The sequence below is a fragment of the Stegostoma tigrinum genome, chromosome 3 (genome assembly GCF_030684315.1).
Source record: "Stegostoma tigrinum isolate sSteTig4 chromosome 3, sSteTig4.hap1, whole genome shotgun sequence".
NCBI lineage: Eukaryota > Metazoa > Chordata > Chondrichthyes > Orectolobiformes > Stegostomatidae > Stegostoma > Stegostoma tigrinum.
This window is the reverse complement of record NC_081356.1, coordinates 759,498-780,845: the sequence shown is the minus strand read 5'-3', so window position 1 is coordinate 780,845 and position 21,348 is coordinate 759,498. Positions and strand designations below refer to the sequence as shown.

At 42.9% G+C, this 21,348-nt stretch overlaps 1 protein-coding gene across 1 annotated transcript in view; it reads left to right on the top strand.

The window, feature by feature from the left end:
- LOC125450680 (A disintegrin and metalloproteinase with thrombospondin motifs 19-like) overlaps positions 1 to 21,348 on the top strand; it is a 456,336-nt gene that overhangs the window by 247,414 nt on the left and 187,574 nt on the right. The gene's annotated exons all lie outside the window — the stretch shown is intronic.

Sequence of the window (21,348 nt, the reverse complement as noted above, 5' to 3'; positions counted from 1 at the left end):
TTCAGAGTTTTGAACTGCTCTGCTATTGTGGAATCACTTTGCTTTGTCCACTACAACCTGCTTCCGCTGTAATCCTGTGCGAAGATAGATCTTTATCTCAGGCAAGGACTGTGCAGTTGTCACTCCTAACAGTATTGGCATTAAGAGGTGTATCTGTAACATGGAGCTTGACATGTTGAGTAGGGGTTTCTATCAAATTGATTCTCTTGCCAACTGACAAAGACCCAGTCTAACATGTATGTCCTTCAGGACTCAGACAGTACCAATCCACTGTTGGTAACGGGCTAGAATACATTGTGTATTCTCATTTGACCTTGTACTCCTTTAAAGTGGTGGTGGTGAGGACAGAGGAGTGCTGACTCAGCAGCTATGAAGGAAGGTGATAGGTGTTAGTCATCAACTTTCTTGTTTAAACGTGAATTGATGCCTTGAGTCCTTATGGTGCCTGGAGTCAATATTGTGGATTCCCCTCAAAGATATTTCCTTTTACCAGCGCTGCCACTACCTGGTGCCTCCACCCTACCAGGATGACAGTACATACCCAGGGATCTGGGGTGTTGGCTGTAAAGTATGATTCAGTGAGAATGACAGTCAAACTGTTTCTACATGAACTTTAGGATGGCGCTCTCAAATATTGAAACAAGTCTGCATCTGGCTTTGCACTTGACTGCACTGAGAGTGCCTTTGTTGTGTTTCATGCTTAGGTCATTTCCATTATTCTTACTCAACATTTTTATCGTGTGTTGATATAACTGAGTGGTTTCCATTGCCATTTCAGCAAACAGTTACAAAGCTGCCAGTTTTGTTATGGGCCTGTAATGTGGAGTTAATTCAGTGGTGATGAGAGTAAAGCATGTTTCTGAGAAAACTTTCTCGCAACAGTCATTGTTGTGTTGGGATAAGCATTTCTGGCCTCAAGCCTTTATTTGGGAAGAGTGACCCTGGTATGTGGAAAGAATGTGTGTGTGTTTTTTTTTCCAAGCAAATAACATTGGGGGAGATGAAAAGCAATGAGTAATTCTCCTGACAGCTTTTCAGTTATTAGAAGACTAATTTTCCCTGAGGCACCAGATACTAAAATTGTTCATGAGTTGACAGATTTAGTTAAGGAATATTATGACCCCAAGCTGCTGCTAGTTCTTTCAGATTTATTTGGCAATTTGAGATCCAGGGAATCTGTTTTGGTCTCTTTGACAAGATTAAGATGATTGGCCAAGGCATATAAGTTTCATTTAACCCTTAATGAGATGGTGAGAGATCATTTGGTACGTGGGATTAATGAAATAGCCATGCAAAACTGCCTACTAGCTGAAGCATAACTAGACATTGAAGAGGCACTACAACTGGCTTTCTCAATAGAAAATGCAGCATGTGTAGCATATGAGTCACAGGGTATTCCAATGGAAGGGGACACCCTCACCAGTCTTACTGACTTTGAGAGCAGGCAATTGCATAGTGCCACTTAGGACATACCCTGAACAGAGGGACTCTAGGTCAGCCAACAACAAAACTCCATATCAAAGCCAAGCCTTGGCCAGACAGTTAAAATGTTGTTCAGTTTCCAGGCCTGCAAGCCATTATAGTTGCTGCTGGTACGCAGATTTGGGACAGCAAAAGAGTAGTACTAGACCTAAACAGAGAAAGATAACTCTTAGGCCAGTACCTAGGGGAGTGCACACCCTGGGAAGACTACCTGGATCTAGTTTGGAACAGTTAATTCCCTCAGCAACATCCAAATCAGAACCAATCAAAATAAACATCTGATTAAATTGTTACCTGGTTCTAATGGATACTGGTGTGGCCACTTCAGTCATTGCAGAACCAGTATTTAATAAAATATGCTCTGGACTCTATCCTTAAGTTTGTGCAGGACCTCGGCCAGACTGAGTACCTACACAGGGGAACAATTACAGATTAGGGGTACACCTTCAGTCTGGTCTCTTATGAGAAGCCGCTGGTTCAGTTACCACTGATTGTAGTAAAATGCTCGGGTCCAAGCTTTGTGGGGAGAAATTGGTTGAGAAAGATTCACTGAGATTGACTTGATATCTTCAAAAATGGCTACCTGAGGGAAGTCTTAATTAAATGTCCAGGAGCTTTTCGGAAGGTCTAGGGACTAGTAAAGGAGCCAAGGTCACCTTGTGTGTTGACCTGGAAGCAATTCCATGATTCTGCAAGACCCACCCACTGCCATTTGCTTGTGGGCAAAAGTAGAGTCAGAAATCAAGAAGCTGGAAAGTGAAGGAATCATCAACCACTTTGTGTGGAGAATAGGCAGCACCATTTATACTGATTGTGAAGCTCGATGGTTCAGTTTGCCTTTGGGCGAGGAGTGGGGTAGGTTTCAAACAAATGGAAAACCTCTTTTCGCAGCTGAATAAATACCCAGCCCCTCACATAGACGACTTATAGGCAGAGCTGGCAGGGAGGCTGTCTGGATATGAGCCATGCGTACCTGCAGTTGTGGTTAGATACAGATTCGCAGAAGAATGCTACAACTAGTACCCAAAAGTGTTTCTACCAATATATGAGACTGTCATCTGGGGTATCGTCAGCCTATGAAATTTTTCACCAGACAATTCAGAACATTTTACAAGATCTACCCCAGGGTCACTATTTATCTAGATGACGTACTAATTACCGGAAGACCAGTAAGGAGCACTCAGAGAGCTTGGACATAGCCTGGAGAGGTTTCTCCCAGGTGGACATACGCGTTAGAAAGGAAAAATGTGTGTCCGAGGTACCTCAAGTGACCTGTTTTGGCTATAAAGTTGACAAGACTAGGATAAAACTGTTGGAAGATAAAGTGAGGTGATCAAAGGTGCCCCAGCTCCCATGTCTGTATTGGAGCTTAGGTCTTTCCTTGGGTTGGTTAATTATTACAGAGTCTTCAAACATAAGCTTACCTCCATCCTGACATCATTGCAACAACTCTTACAAAAAGGGTCAGCCTTGTATATGGTCACATACCCAAGCCATAACTTTCAGGGAAGTGAGGAAACAGCCATGATTCTCTAAGGCACACTATGAACCCAAGTGAGATCTGGTATGGACATTCGATACCTCCCCATATGGCATTGAGATAGTATAAGCTCAGAGGTGGCTCAATGGAGTGCAACAACCAATTAAATCCAGGATTTTGGCAAACGCAGAGTATGAATATGCCCAGATAGAGAAGGAAGATTTGGTGGTCATATTTAGAGTCAGAAAGTCCCACCAATATCTCTGCAGATGTAAATTTGTAATAATAACAGATCACAAGCCCATGCTGGGCCCACTTACAGAGGACAAAGCAGTGCTGCCTCGAGTTCCAGGCCAAATTCAGTTGTGGGCTCGAATATTAAATGCGTATAATTACAGTTGGAATACTGTCTCGGAGGCCAGTAACAAATGGAGATACATTGAGCCACGTCGCGCTGGCAGAAACACCACCGATGGTACCACCACTGGAAAAGTCTGTAATAGTTTTAAATTTTCTGGACATATTCTTAGTCACAGCTGACAAGATCAGGGAGAGAGGGTGAGGCGGACCGAAGATGGAGAGTAAAGAAGATAGGTGGAGAGAGTATAGGTGGGGAGGTAGGGAGGGGATAGGTCAGTCCAGGGAAGACGGACAGGTCAAGGAGGTGGGATGAGGTTAGTAGGTAGATGGGGGTGCAGCTTGGGGTGGGAGGAAGGGATGGGTGAGAGGAAGAACCAGTTAGGGAGGCAGAGACAGGTTGGACTGGTTTTGGGATGCAGTGGGTGGGGGGGAAGAGCTGGGCTGGTTGTGTGGTGCAGTGGGGGGAGGGGACGAACTGGGCTGGTTTAGGGACGCAGTAGGGGAAGGGGAGATTTTGAAACTGGTGAAGTCCACATTGATGCCATTAGGCTGCAGGGTTCCCAGGCGGAATATGAGTTGCTGTTTCTGCAACCTTCGGGTGGCATCATTGTGGCACTGCAGGAGGCCCATGACGGACATGTCATCTAGAGAATGGGAGGGGGAGTGGAAATGGTTTGCGACTGGGAGGTGCAGTTGTTTGTTGCGAACTGAGCGGAGGTGTTCTGCAAAGCGTTCTCCAAGCCTCCGTTTGGTTTCCCCAATGTAGAGGAAGCCACACCGGGTACAGTGGATGCAGTATACCACATTGGCAGATGTGTAGGTGAACCTCTGCTTAATGTGGAATGTCATCTTGGGGCCTGGGATAGGGGTGAGGGAGGAGGTGTGGGGGCAAGTGTAGCATTTCCTGCGGTTACAGGGGAAGGTGCCGGGTGTGGTGGGGTTGGAGGGCAGTGTGGAGTGAACAAGGGAGTCACGGAGAGAGTGGTCTCTCCGGAAAGCAGACAGGGGTGGGGATGGAAAAATGTCTTGGGTGGTGGGGTCGGATTGTAAATGGCGGAAGTGTCGGAGGATGATGCGTTGTATCCGGAGGTTGGTAGGGTGGTGTGTGAGAACGAGGGGGATCCTCTTAGGGCGGTTGTGGGGGGGGGCGGGGTGTGAGGGATGTGTTGCGGGAAATACGGGAGACGCGGTCAAGGGCGTTCTCGATCACTGTGGGGGGAAAGTTGCGGTCCTTGAAGAACTTGGACATCTGGGATGTGCGGGAGTGGAAAGTCTTATCGTGGGAGCAGATGCGGCGGAGGCGGAGGAATTGGGAATGGGGGATGGAATTTTTGCAGGATGTTGGGTGGGAGGAGGTGTATTCTAGGTAGCTGTGGGAGTCGGTGGGCTTGAAATGGACATCAGTTACAAGCTGGTTGCCTGAGATGGAGACTGAGAGGTCCAGGAAGGTGAGGGATGTGCTGGAGATGGCCCAGGTGAACTGAAGGTTGGGGTGGAAGGTGTTGGTGAAGTGGATGAACTGTTCGAGCTCCTCTGGGGAGCAAGAGGCGGCGCCGATACAGTCATCGATATACCGGAGGAAGAGGTGGGGTTTGGGGCCTGTGTAGGTGCGGAAGAGGCCTATGTGGTATACTGCATCCACTGTACCCGGTGTGGCTTCCTCTACATTGGGGAAACCAAGCGGAGGCTTGGAGACCGCTTTGCAGAACACCTCCGCTCAGTTCGCAACAAACAACTGCACCTCCCAGTCGCAAACCATTTCCACTCCCCCTCCCATTCTCTAGATGGCATGTCCGTCATGGGCCTCCTGCAGTGCCACAATGATGCCACCCGAAGGTTGCAGGAACAGCAACTCATATTCCGCCTGGGAACCCTGCAGCCTAATGGTATCAATGTGGACTTCACCAGTTTCAAAATCTCCCCTTCCCCTACTGCATCTCTAAACCAGCCCAGTTCGTCCCCTCCCCCCACTGCACCACACAACCAGCCCAGCTCTTCTCCACCCCCCCCCCCCCCACCCACTGCATCCCAAAACCAGTCCAACCTGTCTCTGCCTCTCTAACTGGTTCTTCCTCTCACCCATCCCTTCCTCCCACCCCAAGCCGCACCCCCATCTACCTACTAACCTCATCCCACCTCCTTGACCTGTCCGTCTTCCCTGGACTGACCTATCCCCTCCCTACCTCCCCGCCTATACTCTCTCCACCTATCTTCTTTTCTCTCCATCTTCGGTCCGCCTCCCCCTCTCTCCCTATTTATTCCAGTTCCCTCTCCCCATCCCCCTCTCTGATGAAGGGTCTAGGCCCGAAACGTCAGCTTTTGTGCTCCTGAGATGCTGCTTGGCCTGCTGTGTTCATCCAGCCTCACATTTTATTATCTTGGAATTCTCCAGCATCTGCAGTTCCCATTATCTCTGACAAGATCAGACTTTGAATGCAGCAAGAACCTGTCCTGGCAAAACGGAAACAGCTGGTAGTGATGTGGGAACCCAAAGGATCATAATAAACAGAATTGAAACCTTTTTGGACTCCGAGAGACCAGATCAAAGTTGAGGACAGCATACTATTACGGGAAGTGAGAGTGATTGCCCTGAGCAAAAGTCACGGCCAGGTACTGACTAAACTACACCAGGGTCATCCAGGGGTCCCAAACTGAAGATGTTGGTGAGAAGTTATGTCTGGTGGCCAGGTTTGGCGCAGACATAGCCGGGTTGGTGGGGCAGTGCCCAGAGTGCCAACAAGGGCATACATTACCGCCAGCAGGTCCCCTACATTTGAGGGAATGGCTGGGTAAACCCTGGACTTGTTTATACGTCGAATATGCAGGTCCTTTCATAGCCTCCATGTTCTTAGTCATTGTGGAGGCCCACTCAAAGTGGCTGGATGTGCATACAGTTCATTCATCAAACTTGGGGATGACGACAGAAACACTGAGCGCATTTTATGCAACACACAGACTCCCGGAAATGTTAGTCACAGATGAAGAGCCATTGTTTAGCAGCAGGGAATTTGAGTATTTCTGTAAAGTCATATGGTATTTCTCATACAAGGCCAGCTCCATACCATCCATCATCTAATGGTCTAGCAGAAAGAACAGTCCAAACTTTGCAAACAGGCTGAAGGAAACAGCCTACAGCTTCACTAGGTACCAATCTGTCCCAATTCCTATTTGATTATGGGACCACCCCTCATGCACCTACAGGGTTATCTCCAACAGAGATGCTGATGGGAGAGGACTGTGCATCAGATTAAATCTGATCTTTCCGACCTCGGGGGGCGTTGGGTGTAACAGCATCAGGAACGCTATTGCCGGACACAAGATCCCACTAAGCTCGAGAGACAGTTTACATCAGGGATGAATTTTTGTGTGGACTGTGGGATCGCCCTGTGTGGGTAAGAGGCACGGTAGATGTGAGGGTGGGCCCAGTGACATATGAAGTTTGGGTCAGCGCGATGGTCCTGAATAAGTACATCGAGAACCATATGAAAGCTACAAACTCACAAACAGGGCAGGAGCAAAATGCGCCTGGATTCTCGACTGGCTTTCTGACTGTTATAGAAACCCATGGGTTCTCCTTCCCCATCAAGTATTGAAGATACCTTAGAACCTGAGGTGAGCACGGTGGATGTTACCATCTTGAAGTCTTTGCAACCCGAAGAGGAGAATGAATTCCTCCTGAGACATTCTGGCTGCAAGAGGCAAGCTACAGTGTGTTACACCCCGCCTGTATCAGAGGCAGGGTCAGAGGAACCTGACCCAGTGATAAAATGCACCAGAAGGAGCTACAGAGAAAAAAGAACCTGCTTATGTCCTCTCAGTCAGAGGGGGAGGGATACAGGGATAGTAACAAGGCCAAGGTGGACCTCATAGTATGAGTTTCCTGATTGGACCAGATAAACAGCCCCAACCAGAGAGGCCTGGCGAACAGATATGAACCAGCATGTCAGAGGTTTTATTCGCACTGAGAGCTGGCTCTGAGAAAGCTGGATCAGTGTCAAGGACTCTGCAACTGTAAATAAAGGGTGACTAGGTGACAAGATACTGCCCTCTATATTTCACAAAGTACTGCAGATGCTGGATATGTGAAATAAACAAAATGCTGGAGAAACTCAGCAGGTCTGGCAGCATCTATGGAGAGAGAAACAGTGTGAACATTTTGAGCCTGTTTGGAACATGTGTGCTGAAGAAGAGCCATACCAGAATCAAAACATTAACACTATTTCTCTCTCCACAGACACTGCCAGGCCTGCTGAGTTTCACCAACACTCTTTTTATTATAATTGACATACTTGATGTGGTCACTCATTGCATGAGGTCGAAGCTCCCAGCTGTTGACATACATGAAAGACAGTGTTTGCAAAATAAAATTTGGTGAAACAAGCGTTCTGTAAAATAGAGAATTAGAAAATAAGAAACATAACTAATGTGCTTCATTTTTTGTGTTTTTACTGCCTTGCTGTCTTATTGGACCAAATCCAACCCGAGTTTACTCCACAGACCACAGATGAAGACAGGCTCTGTTAGAGCCCAGAGCACATTGCTTGTGCTGACAAGATGATTTCAAGCCCACTTGAAATGAGAAGCGTTGTGCTTATGGTGGACAATGTAAACTGGGCAGTAGTAAACCAAACAAAACACATTCCAAGCAACATGGGTAAATATAATATTATTGAAAGTCCACATCTGTTGTTTCAGTCCTGTTAGGCAGATTGTTATTCTTGACCTTTTGGTATGTTATATAATTAAATGTGAACAGAGAAATTTATAATCAACAAGTAAAATTAAGGACAGTACATGGGGTTTCAACGTACGCCAACTTCAGGCTGTCAGTCTGTTTTAATGATTTCAATGGCCAGCCAATGCTCACTTCACTGTTGTTCGTCTGGAATTATGAGCAAGAGGCCAATAATGTGAGAGGTTCACTTCACTTAAAGCGGAGCTGTACTGCTTAAAGCCAACTTGCACCTCTTAAAATGGAATCCTCCTGGCAGGATGGAGGAAATGATTCTGATGTAGGAAACATTAGAAAAGGACACCTGGAAGAAATCAAACACGAGGATATTTAAACACAACATTGGGGCTCTTGACGGAGGGGCCAGAACAGAATAACGGTATCCTTTGCCCACAGGAGTCCCTCCAAATGATTGTAAGACAGTGGGTACAGACAGCCACAATGGACAATACCAGAAGTCAGACCCTGATGACCTGAATGCAGTGCCATGAGACGTTTAAGAGCTACACATGAGTAGTAACAATTGGTAAATGTATCTTTACATGTCACCATCCTACCGACTGCATCACAAGCCTCAGACACCACACTCCCATCACTTACCCACAATCATTTATCCAACAGCTAGATTCAGGGTGAACATCTCTGTTGTAAGGGAGATAGAGAGGTGGATGATGGGAGATACTGTTCAGGAGAACTGGTATCTGTCTTGTCCAAAGAAACAGTGTTTTTGGTTGGGGAATTATAACAAGAATATCTAAACAATGAAATGGCAGCAAGAAATATAGCCCCAGGAACTAGCAACTAGTAAGGAGACTTTGACTAGGAATGTTGACAGAATATGTTAGTATTAACAATGCATTTTGGATTTTCTGTATCATTACTCATAATGAATTAAAGTGACTGATTAGTGTATAAAATACAACTGATGCAATCAATGGAAGGAGTCATATGAAGGCAAAAATACGGGAGTGGGGCAGTCGGAAACCACAAGGAAGCCCTAATTTAATTGCCTTGATGGAATGAAAAGTTGACCAGAATATTATAACCCCTCTGCTTCCATGTGGAAGCAGAAACAGCAGAAAATGAAAAACAAGAGCCTGAGGAAACACTAACTCAGAATATGGCAGAAATAAATATTAGCATGGGGCAGTTAAACACAAACATTTTGCTATTCTTGATTAAGCTGAGAAGCAATAATGGCAACAAAGCAGACTGGAACCAATGCTTTCTAGACAGAAAATGCAGAAGGTCAGCAGAGAGCCAGATGAGCTGGGACACCAATGATGTTTACTTTGTGCATATAACCCTGTGGTCTAAGCTTTTTTTCAGAATACAGCACACGTCCAATATTTCAAAGCCATGAAAGGCATGGAGGTGTGAAATTAGAGTGTTTGGAATACACTCAGCCATCAGCTAGGCAGAAACAGGGAAAATATAGTGTGTACTATGGGTTAAATCATGAGTATCAGAGGAGCTAGGGCAGAAATGTGATGTTTTGGAAACAAGCAGACATAAAGTTGTGAACAGAGGATTGCAAGCACTTATTATAATTTGGGAAAATGGATGGTGGAACAGAAATGTGCTATCTAGTGGTTGGAGGCCTATGAGTACTTTGTGCCAGTCAATTGTTTGCTATCAGCTTTTTGGGCATGTGCAAATTAAACATGTGGAACTCATTGCTGCAGAAGGCTGTGGAAGCTAATTCATTGAATATATTTAAGACAGAGATACTTAGGTTCTTGATTAATAAAGGGATGAAGGGTGAAGGGGAAAAGTCAGGAGAAAAGGTTTGAAAAATGGGCAGTGCGGTGGCTCAGTAGTTAGCACTGCTGCCTCACATGCACCAGTGACCTGGGTTTGATTCCACCCTCCGGCAACTGTCTGTGTGGAGTTTACACATTGTCCCCATGTCTGTGTGGATTTCCTCTAGGTGCTCCAGTTTCCGCCCACAGTCCAAAGATGTGCAGGCTAGGTGGATTGACCATGCTAAAATTGTCCATCATGTTCTGGGATGTGTAGATTAGGAGAATAGGGTTTGGGTGGGATGCTCTGAGGGTCAGTGTGGACTTGTTGGGCCAAATGGCCTGTTTCCACATTGTAGGGGCTCTGTGATTTTCTATGAACATGTCAGCCTTGATCAGTGGTGGAGTACACTTGAGGGCTAAGTGGCCTAATTCTGCTGCTTTACCTTATAGTCTTATGTTTATTTATAGACTTCCACTAAAAAAAATTATCTAGGCACTTACCATTATAGAAATAGAAATAGAAATAGAACATTACAGCACAGTACAGGCCCTTCGGCCCTCGATGTTGTGCCGACCTGTCATACCGATCTCAAGCCCATCTAACCTACACTATTCCATTTACGTCCATATGCTTATCCAATGACGACTTAAATGTACCTAAAGTTGGCGAATCTACTACCATTGAAGGCAAAGCATTCCATTCCCTTACTATTCTGAGTAAAGAAACTACCTCTGACATCTGTCCTATACCTTTCACCCCTCAATTTAAAGCTATGACCCCTCGTGCTCGCCGTCACCATCCTAGGAAAAAGGCTCTCCCTATCCACCCTATCTAACCCTCTGATTATCTTATATGTTTCAGTTAAGTCACCATTGTTATCGTTGACAAAATAAGTTTTATGTCAACTGGAACTGCAGAACACAAATGCCACTTACAATAATATTCCCGTATAATTTGATATAGTACATAATTTGATAGATTTGTCTTCTCATTGACATTTATTATGATTTTGATGTAAACATTGTGGCTAACTGTTGACCTTTTATTCCAGATGACAGTCTTGGAATTAATAAATATGTAGTTCTAGTTGAGGATTATTTAATCTAATTCTGAGATCAGAATGGTAAAAATATGGTTCAAATTCTCACATGGACATCTTGTTGAAATTGGCACCATACCACTCTCTGTAAGGTTAGTAAACAATACTCAAAAACACAAGGAAAGCCAACTTGGTGTGAAAAGAAGTTACATTGAGTTTTAGCCAAAATATGGCAAACTGCTTTTGCCATGATGAATTTGGACTGGTTGACCCAAGTTGTATTGTAATGTCAGTAATGAAATTTCAAAGACGCAGATGTTAAGAATTTCATGCCTTACCTTTCTATTGCTTTAAATAGTTAACAAGGTATAATTCTCTCAGTGTTCAAAACAAAACAATAATGTTGTAATCTAAAAGAAGATGGCTTATTCCTTTGGAAAACTCTGTGAAATGGTATCCTCCTTTACATCATTGACTCTAGAATATATTACACTGGTAGATATTTAGAAGATGACCTATCGGACACACAACTATTACCTTGAGCATTTCACCAACAAGCAGAATGTTCCTTTAGGATAAAAACATGCCCTTTTCTCTTGGCTCTCATACAGAGAGTCAGGCTTGGAAAGTCATTAACCACAGATTGTGTTTGATGTGACAGAATATAGCCAAAGTGTTAGTCTTACAATGTCTATTACAAGGATAAATGTTCTTCTGTGGAACAGGTTTTATACTTAAATAAAATACATGGGAAATTTAGAATGTGTAACCTTAGGATTTTTTATTTTTCATGCTGAAGAATTTGGACTTTAGAAGAAATGTTAGGAGGCACACACTGTCCAAAAGTAAGATGCTTATTGCTTTGATATATTTTGAAGAAAAAAAACATATTGGCTCAGATTTTACAGTGTGTGGAAATGCAGCAGTCCTCTCTATTATCCAGCTGCACATGTAGATTTTGCAGTATTTTGAAAATAAGTTTGTTGTCTAATCCTATGCAGCACCTTGCACAATGCAACAGGGGTATGAGTGGATAGGGCAAGCAACAATAAATCTCTTTAATCAATTACATTGAAGACTCATCACTTAACTACAGAAGCCAATATTTTACTAGCCAAGTGGGATGTGTGAAGTTAAAGGCCCAAATGTGATGCTGGGTTGTAAACATTTCATGACGATATCTACTTCTGAGTTTAGTCTGAGTAGGTTTCCAGATGAGCAATGCTCTTGGAGTTGGCAGGTCAGTACTTTCATTATTTAAATCCACATTTAATTCCGGGTTTAAAGCAGCATTCTGGTTTGAACAGCTGTGCATGGATTTTCCAAGAAATTCACCCAGATCAACCAGATGAGGGTTGAGTGGAAAATACCTTTATTGTAAAACTGAGTAACTACAGGAATGCTGAGATGACAGGCTGGTTTTGAAAGTCATGCCCACCTGTCTTGATCTACACTTCCCTCATGTTAGTTTTTACTGAGGCTTGAAGGCAACTCGTGCAGCTGAACATTGGAGTTGTGTAGAATATAAGATGTTTCTCCAGCTGCCTTTTCCTAAGCCACATGTCACTGCACACGTGGAGGGATCAACTCAAAAGATCCACCTTAAAGAATGGGAGACCTTCAAAATGGAGCCCCATGGTCCAGGATCCAATTCCTTGATGTGTGAGCACTAATGTCTCATGACTTAGCCTTTCATGGCAAATTGTTTCTGAAATCTTCAGCTTCCAAAAATTAAACTTCCGTCGAGTGTCAAATAGGTGCCCACTGCCAGTGGCCATCAGGGAGAAAAGACCTTACATATTCTATCCTGTTGCAGCTTCACTTTCTCTCCCTAGAGTTCTGCGCTGGCTCATGCAGGAAGAGAGTGCAGAAAGTTGTACATATTAGAAACAAATTATCTGAAGTAGAGGGAAGGATAACCATTCTGGAAGATGACTGTCCAAACAAGAGCCTGGGATGGTACAAAACTGAATGTAAATATTAGCTATTCAGAATATGAGGAGGTGGATGGGAAAAGTGTAATGAGTTCTACTGCAGAGTTCATTGATATGAGGAGTAAGTTGAATTAAAATGAGAAATTCAGAGTATGGAGTTTCACTGGAAAGTGTTAATGTTGCTAATTTTTCCCAAACTCCTTGAACCTCTTGGTGCCCTGTAGCCAGGTTTGAGGGCCCATAGGCTTGCTCCTCACTTCTCCAACCATTTTCATTCACATCTCCACTTGCCATCCTTGGCAATTTTTTTTTGTAATTATGCATTAGAAATACCACACTGTTTTCTACTTGCATTTCAGTTTAAACTGATTCCAATGTTAATTTCCTTTATGCAAGCTTTGGATAGGGTTGAGCTCTTGCTGGTGCTGCCAGTAGTAAACGCTAAGTTCTGATATGACACATTCACCAGCATTGCCATGAGCCTGCTAATTCATTCTCTCATTCCAATGCACTTGTCAGTTAATTTGATATTAAAACAGTTATGCTATCAGTAAATAAACATTTATTATTCATGTATATAAATTATGGTTTTTTAAAACTAGAGTACTGGCATAATGATTTTTTTCCTGCTTGATCCAAAAAGTACATGTGCTGGATTATTCCAGTTTATTTCAGATAGAAATGTGATAATTAATGAAAAGCAATAATTAATTAAGCGATAATTAATAGTTTGGAATTTTAGTGATGAAGCACTATGGATAAGTATTGGTAGAGATAATGGGAACTGCAGATGCTGGAGAATCCGAGATAACAAAGTGTGGAGCTGGATGAACACAGCAGGCCCAGCAGCATCTCAGGAGCACAAAAGCTGATGTTTCAGGCCTAGACCCTTCATCAGAAAAGTTTGGGTAGCTTCTCTTGACAGGGAGCGAAATAAAAGCCAGCTGTTAGTGTAGGTTTTTGGTATTAAGTATGGAAACTATAGTCTGACCCTACATATTCTCTATGACTGCTTCATGTTTAAACCAAATTCTGTCCCAGCCACTATCGTTTGCTCTTGTACTTTCCATGTTAATTCATACAGTATTCAACACGAGCAGGCCTCAAAACACATATTATGATGAAGTTAAGTAAAGGTCTGCATGTCTGTTATAACCTACTTTGTAATGAAAATTACACCAACATACGCAAGCCAATTCCAACTTGAAGAGCCATTCAAGCATTTAACTCTTACTAAAATAAACAGATTTATTTTCATCAGATCCCCTTTAATAACCCTGTAAAGCTATCAATCACATTGTGAAATTACAGCTGCCACCTTCCCCCCAGATCACTCTTTGACTGGGCTAATTGTAGATTGTGGAAGCCACTTAACCATTGGTAACGATAAAATGATAGCCCTTACGATAATATGAACAAATAGCTCTTCTAACTGCTGGAACAGATTGTTTTTCATTCTGACCACTACGTGCAGGCTTATTTTAAGTTTTAATGAGCTAGGGGTTTGATAACTTTACAACTTGATAGTCCTACATTATCCACTTTTCATAAATATCTACATTACTTCCATAAGTTCATGACTCCCACATTGCAAAAAAGAAAGCCCTCACTTCTACAAAAAGGAATCTGTTTGAACTCAGCTCTGTGTAGAAGAGGCTCTGTGAAATTTGAACTTCCTGCCTGAAAGGATCACTCTCTGTCTTTTTATTTACTAGTTGAAATGGCTCCTGGATCTGGATCCTGGTCCACCATTTTTAAAGGACTGTAGAGTTTCCATGACTCTACAAGTGTTCCAAGAATGCATAAAAATTAGGCACATAATTGGTTATAGGGGTCAATAATGAGTTACTGCTGGAGGCTTACCTTTTAGGAGATTTAAACATCCATAGGGATAATGACTGAATATATTTTAATGTTGGAAAAAATTGGATGGATCCTTGTTAAATCAAGTTGCTGTGCCTGAAGCTTGAAGTCATAGTTATCAAAAGTTTATTTGATTTCTCCAGCTGCTGAAAGAATCCAAATGTTGTACATTTCCATTGGTTGTAGAGCCATGCTTATCATGTATTTATAAACTAACTGATGCCCTCTTCTCAAAAGCCAATTTATTCTTACATTTCTTCCAAGTGGGGAAAAGTCACAGTTGTTTTCTTGAGGGCATTGTGCACAAGCTGTTCCCATGTAGAACTGCATTCACTTTGAGCTTATCCAACTCTGCCCTCAAATTTATCTGCACCGGATGTACAATTTATTCTCCTTCGTTACTGCCAAACACTAGAAACAGCACAGGAATCTTCGTTCATTTTTTAATGAAGCTTGTGACTTTTTCAGATAAAAATAATATGTATGATAAGGCTGACTTTTTGGGAACGTTGGCATGACTTAAAACCACAATGTATGGTACTACTTTAAAACTGCAGCCGAGCACAAATAAAGCCACGTGTTTAAAGTGACAGAGTTTATTCCAATGAAACATCTGGTTTTGCCCAAAACAGCAATTTGGTCATGTCAATGCCAGTGGATGCCTTGGAATAAGAAACATTCAGAGAGCAAAATGTAACACGTACTGGAAAGCTCAAATAATCCCTGCTTGATCATTGGTACAATTCTTGGCTCCATTTTATGCAGATCAGGCAAACCATTAGTTGCCATGGGCTCAGAGATAATGGGAACTGCAGATGCTAGAGAATCCGAGATAACATCCCAAAACCAGCCCAGCTCATCCCCTCCCCCCACTGCATTCCAAAGTGTGGAGCTAGATGAACACAGCAGGCCAAGCAGCATCTTAGGAGCACAAAAGCTGACATTTCGGGCCTAGACCCTTCATCAGAAAAGTTGCCATGGGCTGCCATGCCTTGAAAAGAACAGATACTAATGGACCCTGCAGCCCAATGGTATCAATGTGGACTTCACAAGCTTCAAAATCTCCCCTTCCCCCACTGCATCCCAAAACCAGCCCAGCTCGTCCCCTCCTTCCACTGCATTCCAAAACCAGCCCAGCTCATCCCCGCCTCCCTAACCTGTTCTTCCTCTCACCTATCCCCTCTTTCCACCTCAAGCCGCACCTCCATTTCCTACCTACCAACCTCATCCCACCTCCTTGACCTGTCCGTCCTCCCCGGACTGGCCTATCCCCTCCCTACCTCCCCACCTATACTTTCCTCTCCACCTATCTGCTTTCCATCTTCAGTCAGCCTCCCCCTCTCTCCTTATTTATTTCAGAACCCTCACCCCATCCCCCTCTCTGATGAAGGGTCTAAGCCTGAAACGTCAGCTTTTGTGCTCCTGAGATGCTGCTGGGCCTGCTGTGTTCATCCAGCCTCACACTTTATTATCTTGGATTCTCCAGCATCTGCAGTTCCCATTATCTCAGATACTACTCCTCTGGCAGTTCTGGCCAATCACAGGATCAGTTTACCAATGGAAGTGGTGAAGGTAGAGATACCACACAAGGACTGGTGGTCTCTGCTCTCTCAATCAGTGAAACAGAATCAGGGGTCACCAGCAAGCAGTGGGACCGCACACAAAGGCGACTAGGATTCACCAGGAACTTCCGAGAAAGCGTAGTACCCACTCATCACTAACAAAATTCCAGCAACAATGCAAAGAGTCTAAGATAACAAAGTGTGCAGCTGGATGAACACAGCAGGCCAAGCAGCATCTCAGGAGCACAAAAGCTGATGTTTCAGGCCTCGACCCTTCATCAGAGGGGGGGATGGGGAGAGGGTTCTGGAATAAATAGGGAGAGAGGGGGAGGTGGACCGAAGATGGAAAGAGGAGAAGATAGGTGGAGAGGAGAGTGTAGGTGTGGAGGTGGGGAAGGGACAGGTCAAGGAGGTGGGATGAGGTTGGTAGGTGGGAAATGGAAGTGCGGCTTGAGGTGGGAGGAGGGGATAAGTGAGAGGAAGAACAGGTTAGGGAGGCGGGGATGAGCTGGGCTGGTTTTATGATGCAGTGGGGGGAGGGGGCGAGCTGGGCTGGTTTTGTGATGCAGTGGGGGGAGGGGGCGAGCTGGGCTGGTTTTGGGATGCAGTGGGGGGAGGGGGCGAGCTGGGCTGGTTTTGGGATGCAGTGGGGGAAGGGGAGATTTTGAAGCTTGTGAAGTCCACATTGATACCATTGGGCTGCAGGGTTTCCAAGCGGAATATGAGAAGCCTGTTAACTGGTCACTGGAATGACATTGTGGTCATGTGTGAGGATGATAGTCTACCTCTTCCACAGCACACACAATGACATGTTAACATGAAGGCTATTCAACTTTACTGCTCGCCATGACCCTTAATTCCTATACTGTTCAAAAAATCTATCTAACTTTGCTCATTGAATGTTTTTAAGGCAAACGCAGATCTCTGAACAGTGAAGGAATTAAGGGTTATGGTGAGCAGGCAGGGAAGTTGATCTGAGTCCACAGAAATATCAGCCATGGCCTTATCAAAGAGCACAGTAAGCTCGACGGCCAGATGTCCTACTCCTGCTCCTTTTTCCTCTTCTGTTATGTAAGGTGACAGGCTCATTACCTTCGATCTCCCTTTGCCATTTTACAGGGTCTCCCTACTGCCCTGTATATACCCAGAGGACTGGTAAAATCCAATCAAAATCATTTTTGAAGTTCTTCAGTTCCAACATAGTTTTGTTACTCAGAAACATGTGAAACCACTCAAGAATGCACCTGAAACCTGATAGCATATCACACTTTGTGTTGCAACATCAAAGGCCAGCATTAGCAAGCGAGGGCCATAAAATTGTCATTACAAATCACTTCAGTTGATAGAGTCTACCTTTTCATTATGTCCTCGGTCAATCACATTTATTGTCAGATATCATGTGAATTATTGTATCTCTGACTCATGTAGTTATCCCTTATACATTTTGGCATGCCATATCCTGCAAGTCAGCTTCCATTAAGCTCAGCATCAACATTGTGCTGATTTGAATTTTTGCTGCAATGGGGTTCAAGGCCTAGCTCCTCACTTCCAAGCAGGTCTTTTAGATGAAAATGGAGACCTGGAACAATATTAAAGGGAGATTGTAATAAGTAATTTTGCAATTTCAGGAAATCACTGCATGCCACAGATGAAATTCTGACCATTCATTCTAGCATCAGTGATTTCTTGCTTTTGACAGCCAGGGATAAAGGCTGCCAGCCAGCCATGCAAACTTACATATTTGACCATGTGTCAGATAATAGTGTGAAAACAATCAGTCCTTCATTAAAACTAAGACACCCAAGGCATATCCTTAGTACACCCTGTGCCTCTATCCCAATTAAGATACAATTTTGGCTCAGAATAATATTTGAATGTCTTCCCTTAATGTAGTCTCCCCATCAGTAGTAAATTATAGTTTAAATCAGCACCAGCATTTAAGCATGCCAACATACTGCAGAAATGCTATCTTGGATATGAGCCCTCCTTTCACACTTCTATACTTCAGTGTTTCCTGCATTTTAATTCTTTCAAATAAAAACGTTCCTTTCATATTTAGCTGAGTTGCATTATTTGCGTAAAAATATTTGTTGTTTGTTTCATCAAATTGTGTTTAAAAATAATGGTGCTGCTTTTTGTCATGCTACTTGATTCCAATGAAAACCAAGAGTACTACGAATGCTGTAAATCAGGAACAAAAACAAAGTTGCTGGAGAAGCTCAGCAGGTCTGGCAGCATCTGTGAAGGGAAAAAACAGAGTTAACGTTTCAGGTCCAATGACGTTTCCTGCAACACTGATGGTGGCTGGTCAGTTTATATGCAGAAAATAGGGAGGAGGGTGGGGTAGGAGTAAACGATAGGATAGAGCCCAAAGAGAGAGAAAGACAGTTGGACAGACAAAAGAGTTGCTAACGACCGGGTTGGGAGGGCGAACAGTTGTTAATGGGGACTGTTAGTGACTAACAACAGAGGGTGTGTCATGGCAGGCTGTGTGGTAACAAGGCCCGGTGTGTCAGGTAGGGGGTTGGGACATAGGTGAGTTTAGGCCCTAACTTTATTGAACTCAATATTGAGTCCAGAGGGCTGCAGGGTCCCCAGGTGGAAAATGAGGTGTTGTTCCTCCAGCTTGGGCTGGGCTTCACTGGAATACTGCAGCAAGCCAGAGACAGAGATATTGGCCAGGGAGCCAGCTGGGTGCAGGTACTTGATTTCAATGCTTTGTTGATTTACTTTAAATTTGGAATTTATAGTCAACTATCAATAAACTTAGCTGTGCTCTGTTTTTGACGGTTAAAACATTTTCAAATATTACAAAGCTGCTGAAAAAGCTCAGCAAGTCTAGCAGCATCTGTGGAGGAGAAAACAGAGGTAATGTTTCGGGTCCTGTGACCCTTCCTCAGTTATGAGGAAGGGTCACTGGACCCGAAACATTAACTAGACTTGCTGTTAGACTTGCTGAGCTTTTCAATGCAAGTTTGTTTTTTTCCTGATTTATAGCATCCACAGTTCTTTTGGTTTTTATTCAAATATTACACCTTCCTACTGCGACATTTAGTCCAGCTAGGACAAACTCATGATTCTGTGACAATTCAGCATTTACAAAAAAATGCTATTCTCTCATCAGCATTATTGTTGAATGACTTATTGGGATCCGTACTCTCATCCAAGGGTTGTTCTGATGCTTAAACATGTCTATTAATGATGCACAGTAAAAGATTAGTATGTGACAAAGCAGAAGTTCAAATGAGCTCAGTAATGAGTGGTTTCCTCAGGAAAACGTCTCAAGTATCTTCTGAGCCTAACAAGTATCCAAATATTCCTCAAAATATTTCATACATGTTTAATGATGCAAAAATAGTATTGTACCTGATGATTAATTTTAGAAGTCCATTCAGATTATGCTTCATTGCAATGCATATATAAATGAGCTAATCCAAAATATTAATTTTACCACATTTCTAAGATCTTAAGATTGTCGTTATTCTGGCCACAAAAGAGAAGGGTAGCTATCTGGTTTCAATTTGCTGAAATTAGCACAGGTCGAAATACAAGAATATTTAATTTCAGCGTCAATATCCTTTAGTGCGACAGAAAATTTAGTTTATTGTATGAAAATCCAAGAAAAACACAACAGCAATGCTTTGTGTTGATGGACTCCTACTTACTAAGACTTTGTTTTAGTTGTAGCTGTGTACAAAATTGGAGACGTTAAAAAAATAACAATTTTATTCCAATTTCTGGAAGGGAACTGTAGGAAAAGAAAATGCTTAAAAATCTCAGCAGGTCTCTGGAGAGAGCTGGAGTTACTGTTAAGAATCCAGTATGACTTCTTCAGAAATAGAATTGTATTCACTTTGCATTCTTTTGGTTTTGAAGTGTTGGATTCCTACATAGAAGTTGAAGTTCTGAAAAAGGATCACTGGACCCGAAAAGTTAACTTTGCTTTCTCTCCACAGATGCTGCCAGACATGCTGAGTTTTTTCCAATAATTTCTGTTTTTAGTTCTGATGTACATTTCCTACTTCTTGTACTCGTTAGCTGCATCAAATCATTGAAATTGTCGCTGAAATGTCAAACGCAACAGATTACTCTAATTGCATCACCGTCATCCCATTGCTAATTGTGAAATCTTTATAACTACAACATTTTCTCTATCAGTATCAATACAGTCATAAATGTCATTATACTTGTAGCAATTGCAGACATTTTTGAATAATGTAGCAAGGTGTTGTACAAATATACAAATAGGATTTGATTTCATTTGATTGTTTTTGTCACATGTACCTAGGTACAGCGAAAAGTTTTGTTTTGCATGTAGTGCAGGCAGATCATTCCATACAAAGTCTATTAGGGTAACAGAACAGAGTGAAGAAAACAATGTTATGGCTGCAGAGAAGATGCAATGAGAATGAGATCAACATTAAATTTAAAATTTGATTCCATTCAGAAGTCTAATAACAGTGAGGAAGAAGCTAAACTTGAATTTAATTGGTATGTGTATGCAAATTTGAACATTTAACCTGACAAATATTTATCCTATGAGAGGATGAAGGGTCTAGGCCCGAAACGTCAGGTTTTGTGCTCCTAAGATGCTGCTTGGACTGCTGTGTTCATCCAGCTCCACACTTTGTTATCAAGTATTAATCCTGTAGCAGGATGAATTTCAATTTCCCACATCAGTCGCCTCTGACTTCAATGTGGGAATTGCAATTCTTCTCCCTGATGACAGAGATTCACATGCTCACCAGGTAAAGGGAGATTAGAAAGCCTGGATCAAATTAATTGATTTGTGATCAAAAGAGTACACTTGACAGAGGCGTTCCTACAGTTCACTGGATATTATCAGTCTCCTACCTCATCAGAAAATGCACAGTTTTAAACTTTTTTGTCAATAAGAAAAAGTTGAATCCACACCAAATAACATCTATCTCTGCTAAGGAAATCCTGTCCTCAATATACCTAATGTATTTCTTCAATCATCCTTGGAATAAATAAATTACATTCAAATTGGAGTATGGCAGAAAACCTTTGAATATATTCAGGAATGTGCATTATTGCAAGTGAAATGTACTAATGCCAACACTGAACCAGGAGTGAACCAGGAATGTGTCCTGGAATGCACTTCATTGCAAGTAAAATGTGATAATGTC